The 9,008-nt window shown below is 33.5% G+C and overlaps 1 pseudogene across 1 annotated transcript; it reads left to right on the plus strand.

Moving 5' to 3' along the window:
* Nucleotides 1-2,307: 2,307 nt before the first annotated feature.
* Nucleotides 2,308-6,179, plus strand: LOC149142017 (GABA transporter 1-like; annotated as a pseudogene). Its single transcript, XR_016264589.1, has 7 exons — nt 2,308-2,534; nt 2,614-2,844; nt 2,947-3,044; nt 3,324-3,509; nt 3,611-3,741; nt 5,338-5,574; nt 5,671-6,179. The product of XR_016264589.1 is annotated as a GABA transporter 1-like (transcript).
* Nucleotides 6,180-9,008: the final 2,829 nt, after the last annotated feature.

Consider the following 9,008-nt stretch of genomic DNA (forward strand, 5'->3'; position numbering starts at 1 on the left):
GGCATTCCTTCTTCATGTGTCCCTTCTTTTTACAGAAGAAACACTTGGAATCCTTCTTGATATCGGCTTGGGGAGGTACTTTACCTTTCCCTTTCCGATTGGCTTGAGATTTGCCCTTTCCATGCGTTGCCAGCATTGCACTCTCTCCCAGTGCCATCACCAGTCTCTCTTCCTCTTGAACACACATGGTCATGAGTTCATTAATTGACCATTTATCCTTATGTGTGTTGTACAAGATTTTGAAAGGTCCATATTGGTGCGGAAGGGTGTTCAGGATGTAGTGCACTAGAAAGGACTCCGATATATCAACCTCGAGTTTCTTCAATTGAGCCACAATATCCCTCATCCGCATGATGTGCTGGCGCACACCTTTCACACTAGTGAGCCTTAGGGATTAGAACTTCATGATTAGGGTGCTTGCTAGTGCCTTGTCTGAAGTGACGAATTGATCATCAATGACCTTCAACAAGTCTCGGACCTTTTCATGCTGATCAACGGAACCACAAATACCAGATGAAATTTTAGTCTTAATGAACATCATGCTTAGACGATTGGATCGCTCCCATCGTTCATGAAGCGTGATGTCCGCTGCAGTGCTGGTATTAGTGAGTGCCTGTGGTTCATCTTTCCTAATAGCATAATCTATGTCCATCCACCCCAAATGAAGGAGAATCCTCTCCTTCCAAACCTTATAGTTATCTCCCTTAAGTTCGGGAATGTCACAACGAATTTCAGAGAAATTTGTAGGTTGTACAACTGCATCAAAATTAAAAATCACATGCTTATGTTAAAATTGAGGCTTAGATAAAATTTCATGTTTTACCAATGTAAATCATGCTCAAAATTGAATCTAATGACATAAGAATTGCCTGTGGGCTAAATTTTCAATTCAAACAGATTCAATTATTCATAATTCTGAACTTTATCATAAAACTTATTAATCCATAACTCCTGTGGGTAGGTTATGAAATTTTATCCTAATTAATTACATAAATATAATAAAAATTCATGTGAGATAAAATTTATTATATTTAGTCTAATTAATTACAATTTAATGTCTAAATAATCTTTATGTGATCTAACCAATCATAATATATCGCTGGATTTTAATTATAATGAAACCGAGCGAGCTAGTGCACATAAAAATTCTTAAAATTAAAGAATTACAAAAAGCATTTGTTGGATATAAATTTCAATAGTACCTACACCAATTACCTTAAGAGAAGATATGACTTAAAAAAATTCATATCAACTGTAAAATAAAATTACTTTTATATAAATGTTGAAAATATTGTTTTTCTCGATTCTGAATTTATCTATTGCTTATCTATTCCTTCATCATTAATGTTCTTCTTTCAATCATAGTGCACAATCTTTTTGATAGAAAAAAAATATAACAGTGAAAAGTGCTTTAGGCATAATCAATGTTCTTTTATGACAATTTTTTTATTTATAGAAAAGCAATATGACAGTGAAAAGTGATATAAAATAAGAAAAATGAAAAAATGATTCTCCTCCCAAACTCCTTTATCCATATTATTATAAAAATTTAGTCAACCTAATAAACCATATTATGTGATCAAGTGATAAGATTGTTAAAAAAAATTGATAATATATTCTAATAATAAAAATTCTTATTGAAATTGTTAAAATAAAAGAAATATCCCTTAATTTTTTTTTAATTTACTTTTCAAACATGATAATTTACCACAATTTCCCATGAGAGCCTTTTTCCTTGAGGGAACCAGATTTGTTCACTAAAGAGTGACTGGAGTGCAGTGGTTACAGGGTACAGCGGTTCCCGTGCTGAGTTGGCAATTCGTAGAGAGAATTGTTTTTCGTTAAATTAACTCCGGCTTTCTAAAGGGTGTTCAAGTAAGGGTAAAGGGAAATGGTGTACGCAAAGATTTAATATAATATAAGTTATAAAAGATGAAAAACGGGGGAATAGAGCTGGACTTGATTTAAAATTTTAAAGATTTAGAATGACATTATTTTATTTTGACTTTTTTTTAAGGAATTGTTTGTTTAATATATGCGGGTTGGTTACAGGAAGTACAATCTTTTTTATAATTTTTTATTTTAGTTTTTTCTTTTATAAAATGTTTATTTAATATACACTAGTTACACCCTTCCAAAATTAAGACTAGTGATTTGACCACTGATTTCAAGTTATGTAAGACAAATAAATTGACAGGACTCATACCAACCCATGACTATTCAAATGGAATCGCACACGACGCACGTGCTTATCTGACTTGTTCGCATCTTAACTTAGGCAAAGATAAAAGACCTCCGCTTTCACGCACCATGATTATGATAATAATTTAATCTATATATTCATGCTTGCAAAATCTCAGCCACGAAACTGTGTCGGGGGTGGGAAGTGATCACTGACTGATTCTGGGTGGATTCACATCATACTATGACAATGGGAAGCGATGCAGAGTCGGGCGGATTGAGAAACGGCAAAAATGATATCCAATCAAAGGATCATCTGGATGCAGGAGCTGTATTTGTCTTGGAATCCAAAGGTCTTTCTTCTAGTTTTTTTTGGTACTCATTTTCGTTATGGCTGAAAACATTATATAACAACTTATGTTTGTTCTGCAGGGAACTGGTTACACGCGGGTTACCACTTGACTACATCCATAGTAGCACCGGCACTTTTGAGTCTGCCATTTGCATTTGCAGCGTTAGGATGGTTTGCAGGGGTTTTGTGTCTCATAGTTGGTGCCGTCGTCACATTTTATTCATACAATCTCATATCCATGGTGTTGGAGCGCCTGGAATTGGAAGGCAATCGCCACCTCCGTTTCAGAGACATGACCAGAGACATTTTAGGTATATTAATTATTGATCATCATGGCCATTTTCTAATTTGTTTGAACCCTCGAATGGAAATTTCATTTATTAAATAGACCATGTGTTTCTTCTTTCGCATAGGACCCAAATGGGCTCTTTTCACTGTGGCGCCGATGCAATTCGCAGTTTGCTTGGGTGCTGTCGTTTTCTCCATTCTGGCTGGGGGTCAGAGCTTGAAGGTTTTCCCCTTCATCTCATCCTCAAGATAGTAATTGCAGCTACCTTTTCCCTACAAGAAACATGATAAGATATAGAATCCCGTGCTTATGTGGCAGTTCTGGTGGATTTCCACAAACTTTATGGATTTCAAATCAGTAACCAGATCAAACAGAATTTTCTGAATAAGGGGAAAATTAATCTGTAATATTAACAGACTGACTGCTAACCGTTTTGAATCTGTAATATTAATGGACTTACTGCTAATGAATCTGTAATGTTAATGGACTTAATGTTTGCAGTTCATCTACTTGATTTATCAGCCAAGTGGAGTGATGAAGCTGTATGAATTCATCATCATATTTGGGACTGTCATGTTATTCTTGTCCCAGATGCCATCCTTCCATTCCTTCGCCACATAAATTTGATTTCCTTGATCTTGTGCTTGCTATACAGCTTATGTGCGATGGGTGGATCTATTTATGCAGGTTTGTTGTCACTGACTCCTTTGCAGATTAAATTGCAAGTGAGAGCCATATGTTAAATCTCATATATTCCTATATGAATTGCCCTTTTCTTTTATCCGCAGGACATTCAAAACAGACCGAAGAAAAGGATTATTCTTTCACTGGAAGCACTTCCAGCAGGGTCTTTGGAGCCTTCAATTCTGTGGCAATTATTGCAGCCACATACGGCAATGCTATTATTCCAGAGATCCAGGTCTGTTAGACTCATTTCTTTTTTTTGTGCCACTGCGATTATTCCAGAGATCCAGGTTTGTTAGTTTTTTTTTTGAATTATCATGTGGTTTATTGTATAATATGGTACTATCTATATCTATATCTATATCTATATATATATAATATTTATTATTTTAAGGAATCAATATAAATAATCTATTATTCAGAAGAATCAAAATAGGTAATAACATTATATAGTCAAACACAGCATAAAATTCGAACTTGGTAAGGTAAGAAGAGAACCGACCGTAAACCACACAACCTACTACTTGCTTTACGCTGTTAGACTCATTTCTTATATGCTATTTAATCTATCGGATTCAGGACAAGTAAACAATGTAAAATATAACTATTGCAAGTAAACAGATAGAGTCCAGCTAACTCTAAAATCTTGGTCTCATATCAGAAATTCTGATTCGCATGTAATGCTCATATGACTGGTATTTGTATCTTCTGCTGATGTTTGGAACCGCTCAGATGGCTTCTTTTCCTACATGAGGGAGCTTATCCTTCAGTTTTTGTGCTCAAATACAAGATCTTCCCGCTTCTTATGCGGACTCCCTCATCCTTCAGTTTTTGTGCTCAAATACAAGATCTTCCCGCTTCTTATGCGGAATTTTGTAATCTGGAACTTTTATATACCCTCAATATAATACAATGATGTTTTTTCGTCCTGAAAAAGTAAACAGATAGAGTAATCATGGGACTATTTGAACCGGTGATCAAGGGGTTTGTTAATATTATAATAGGGAGTTAGATAAAAACATTCCGAAAGAGGGTAAATGTGTGATGGACTAGTGTTAACAGCATAAATCGAAAAAACCTGGCTTCACTTTGACGGCCAGAGAACAGGCTTCAGCGGAGGGACTTCTGTAGTTAGACTGCTATACAGTTTCAAATTATGGTTGTCTCATGCTGTTTTTACATAGCGATTCAAAGTGGTCTTTATTTTTAGCGTAGATAGTGTCAAATTTTTTTGTTTTTACATAGCGATTCAAAGTGGTCTTTATTTTTTAGGTTAGATAGTGTCAAATTTTTTTGGGATGTTTTACAATTGATTTTTCCCCTTTTTAAACATGAGTGGGAAAAATGACCAAGTGCAGAAAGATGTGAACATAAATTTCTCAACCGGTAGTCCCACACGAGTTCAACCTAACTTTTAATATAATTATAGTTAAAGATAGGCAGACTGGTTACTTTTTAAATTTAACACTCCAGTTAGAGGACTAAGTGGTCTGGCATCCCAAAGCCTTATTTCCTTTAACTTCAATAATATTTCGAATTAAATTTCCCCCTTGTTCCTATCAAGAGAATGCATATCCATTAGTCTAGTTCACAGGTAAGCAACCTGCATCTGCCTTCTTAGTTTGTATGTTGAGTTTAGCTTGAAAGACAGTGTAACATCTGTGTGGGTGCAGTGAAAAAATTCATCCCGCATTTATATTATATAAAATATTTTTTATTCCACTAATGGGAAATTTCAGCACTTCATTATAACTATAACAAATAATTATGAATAAATGTATATATCTCTAAATGCTTGGCACTGATTCCATGGGTATATAATGTTTTGCAGGCAACACTAGCCCCTCCTGTTTCTGGCAAAATGTTCAAAGGTTTGTGCATATGCTACACGGTGGTGGTCTCAACGTTTTTCTCAGTGGCAGTATCAGGCTACTGGGCATTCGGTAACCGGTCAGCTGGAAACGTATTCAACAACCTTGCTCCTGCTGGAGAGCCCTCTCTTGTTCCTAATTGGCTGCTCTTCACAGCCAACGTTTGCATTATCTTCCAATTATTCGCAGTTGCTTTGGTATAACATTCTATCTATTAATTTACATGTTTTTATCAAAATTCAGTGAGCCCATGTTTGGCAGTGTGATAGTTAACTAGGGAAGCCATGTTTCAGGTATATTCACAGCCTTCATTTGAAGTTTTGGAAGGAAAATCGGGAGATGCGAGCAACGGAAGGTTTTCTCTACGCAATCTCTTACCAAGACTGTTTCTACGGTCAGTATATGTAAGCGTGGCCACTCTGATTGCAGCAATGCTACCATTTTTTGGAGACATTGTTGGAGTGGTTGGTGCATTTGGGTGTTTACCTTTGGACTTCGTTTTTCCTGTAGTTTTGTACAACATAACGTTCAAGCCATCAAAGAGGAGTTTGATATTCTGGGTGAACACCGTCATAGCAGTCATATTTTCAATTTTGGTAGTGTTGGGTTGCATTGCAGCGATTCGCCAAATTTATGTTGATGCCAACAGTTACAAACTATTCGCAAACTTGTGAATTTGTATATTCATATCAGTAGCACTGTATTTTTCGCTGCTTCCATTTTATCTGAATATTGTGGCACTTGTTACCGTAAACCTCCGACTACACTCTATAAAGATATATCACACATTTATTTTCGTCCACACGCCTTCTTTGTTCGGTGAAGTTTGGATTTTCTTGCTTCGAAAACAAGATACAAAATCTTCTTAATATGATAAAAAAAAAAATATAATGTGCAGTCAACGGTCTAGCTGGCTTTTAGAAGTACGAGGTGTCAGAGTCTGCACATTTTTACAGAAAGTTGTCTGGAAGTAGATTATGTCCTGGTTTTGAAATATTCCAATCCGGTGCTGAACTGAATCTGGATAGTTTTTGTCGTCATTAATATTTTCAACGGCCATCATTAAGTGTAAATTATTTAATAATGTGAATGATAAATAAAAACGACTAGGAAGTGATTAAAAAATTCAAATGCTTAGCTAAAAATAATAAAGAAAAGAACGTGGAGATTAGTTGCGAGGAGACCCAAAAAAATAAAATAAGAATTCAATCAAACAATATTATAAGCAGTAGGAAAAATAAGGGAAATTTGAATTAATGATGTTTGTTATATTGAATTGTAAATAATTTTGTGATAAAACAAAAGCTATATATTAGTTAGGATGGGTAGATTAGGTTAAATATAGTTTAATTAAATTAAAAATTAAAAAATATTAAAATAAAATATTTAATAAAATATTATATTGTTAAATGTTATTATTAAAAATTAAGAAATATAATTAATTAAAATTGTTTATATATATGTGTTTTTTTATTTTTTATATATATATATATATATATATATATATATATATATATATATAATTTTTTAATATAATAATAATTTATTTTAAATTGGAAATCTAGACACAAAATTATACGTTATGAAAATGGAAATAATAAGAAAAAAAAATATAATAATAACAATAAGAAAGTTGAATAAAAAATAAATAAAATAAAAAAGAAAAATTAATAACTAACAGAAATGGAAGTTATTGAACAACCTATAATAAGACCTCAACCAATCACCTTACAAATAAATAAATTTAATAATAATAAAAAATAACAAAAATTGAATTCTTAAAGTTAAACTATAGATAAGTAGCATAAATTTTTGGTTAAAGATAAACTAATATACAGGTAAAACTAAAACTATATAATAAAAAAACATTAAAGTTATATAAAATATTAATTAGAATTAAGTTGTTGGTCAAATAACATCATTAATTAGAATTAATTTGTTCATCAAATACAAATGTTAAGGATAAAAGGAAATATTTTATTACGGGAATGAGGAAGGAAAGAATAGAATAAGTGATGATGGAAAAATATGAGGAAAATTGATAAGATAATTAATAAAAATAAGGGTTTGGGAAAGAGATTTTTGAGAAAGGGAAATGAAAATTGAAAAGGGAAAGAAATATAATTTTTGAGTAAAGTAAATTTGATGAAGAAGGGTAAAAAGAGAATAATATTGAGAATAATAGAAATAACTAAAAAGATAAATAAAAAGAGGGAGTCTAGAAGGGAAGGAAATAAATAAGATTTAGTGGTTAAGACATTGCATGGTAGGCTTTAACATTAGCCATTTTCTAGATTGAAATTATCATGATGTTTCTCAATTTCTAGAGCTTCCCTAATGATGTGTGAAATAGGGTAAGGAGTTATTGCGTTAATTTTGGTCGAAGCAAATGAGATGATCAAAAGTAAAAGAGTGTTCAACCATAGCCAATTTTGAGATGTGGTTGTAGAAAAGTGTTTGAAATGAGTTCTTTGAGACAAGTTCTGAAAGAAGGTTCATTTGACCTATGTATACTTAGAATTAATGCTTACAATAGAATATTGGTAGATTGGGTGAATTGGGTCGTTGAGATATCTTCTCAACAAACAATATCTTAGTATATAATCTATTGGATCTTATAAGCGCTATATATGTGTGATGCTTTTGGTTTTGAAATGCAATATACAAATATTGTTTTGTCTCTAAATTGTGTACTATGTTTATTCCTTAAATTTCTAATTTGGTATTAGAGCTCATTTGAGCCTCAGTCCCTCACGGGAGAGCTTACGAGGATGGAAGAGATATGAGGTTTTATTCTCTATACATAAATAAGATCTCATGTGAGGGTATTTAGTTTCCATTTATGTGAAGTTAGAGTTTTTGTGTGAGTTTTATCTCCCTGCGTGCCTATGTGTTTGGTTTGAATTCTTGATCGGCTTGCAGATAATGAACTTTGGGTGCAACCGTAGAGGAATTTCATTGTCTGAATCCTCGATCTCTTAATTATTTTTTAACCAGGGCGTTGAGCAATCAAGGTTCATTGGAAAATTCTTGGAGAATTCATAGAAGGATTGATTTCATTGAACCTACATTGTTTGAATTACGAGGAGTGATTGTCAGATTTGATATGAATTTGGATAACAAAGAGTCACCATATGTTTGGTTTCCATTTTGTGACGAGTGGTTAACATGCTTTCTGACAGCGAACCTAAATTTGAAAGGGACACTTGGATCTCATGTAGTCGTCATTCTTGTCCCTTTGTTCCTCACTGTCATCTGTGCACTTCACCTCAACTCATTCCTCAAATGCCCCATATGTTGCAACATGTCAATGGGTGCCTCCCTTATCTGATTATGAAGTAGTTGTCTCACTGGAAAACACCAATTTGAAGAAAGAGGCCTTGAATGCACTACCCATAACTATTTACACTGCTACATCACATCCACCATACACTCCCATGAATTGTCCTATCTGGTGAGAGCTTGAGATTAATGCCTAATTATAGTCATGACTTCCATGTGGAATGCCTCGATCTCTTTCTTTATGTCTTATGCATATGCATTTTCTAGATCTTCGTAGCAAGAAAAAAAAAGACAAGAAGGGTTGTAAATAATGAAACAACCAAATCAAGCAATGCCTTGCAAATTGTCA

The sequence above is a fragment of the Pinus tabuliformis genome, chromosome X (genome assembly GCF_031772625.1).
Source record: "Pinus tabuliformis cultivar Carrire ecotype Pingquan chromosome X, CPIR1, whole genome shotgun sequence".
In the NCBI taxonomy this organism is placed as follows: domain Eukaryota; kingdom Viridiplantae; phylum Streptophyta; class Pinopsida; order Pinales; family Pinaceae; genus Pinus; species Pinus tabuliformis.